This window comes from Arachis hypogaea, chromosome 2 (genome assembly GCF_003086295.3).
Source record: "Arachis hypogaea cultivar Tifrunner chromosome 2, arahy.Tifrunner.gnm2.J5K5, whole genome shotgun sequence".
In the NCBI taxonomy this organism is placed as follows: Eukaryota; Viridiplantae; Streptophyta; class Magnoliopsida; order Fabales; family Fabaceae; genus Arachis; species Arachis hypogaea.
Window position 1 is genome coordinate 33900785 of NC_092037.1, and position 624 is coordinate 33901408.

The following is a 624-nucleotide window of genomic DNA, read 5'->3' on the forward strand; positions in this document are numbered from 1 at the left end:
AAGCTTAGAGTGGAAGTCCAAACCTTCAGACAGAAGGAAGGAGAATCCCTCTATGAAGCTTGGGAAAGATACAAACAATTAATCATAAAGTGTCCTTCTGATATGCTTTCTGAATGGAGCATCATAGGTATTTTCTATTATGGTCTCTCTGAACTATCCAAGATGTCTTTGGATAGCTCTGCAGGAGGATCTCTTCATCTGAAGAAGACGCCTACTGAAGCTCAAGAACTGATTGAAATGGTTGCAAATAACCAATTCATGTACACTTCTGAAAGAAATCCTGTGAACAATGGGACTAATCAGAAGAAAGGAGTTCTTGAGATTGACACTCTGAATGCCATATTGGCTCAGAACAAAATATTGACCCAACAAGTCAATATGATTTCTCAAAGTCTGTCTGGAATGCAAAATGCACCAAGCAGTACTAAGGAAGCTTCATCTGAGGAAGAAGCTTATGATCCTGAGAACCCTTCAATAGAAGAGGTGAATTACATGGGAGAACCCTATGGAAACACCTATAACCCTTCATGGAGGAATCATCCAAATCTCTCATGGAAGGATCAACAGAGACCTCAACAAGGTTTCAACAACAATAATGGTGGAAGAAACAGGTTTAGCAATAGC

The 624-nt window shown here is 39.7% G+C and overlaps 1 non-coding gene across 1 annotated transcript; it reads right to left on the bottom strand.

The window, feature by feature from the left end:
- Positions 1-108, bottom strand: LOC112766475 (small nucleolar RNA R71). Its single transcript, XR_003184394.1, has one exon. It is a non-coding gene; the product is annotated as a small nucleolar RNA R71 (small nucleolar RNA).
- Positions 109-624: the final 516 nt, after the last annotated feature.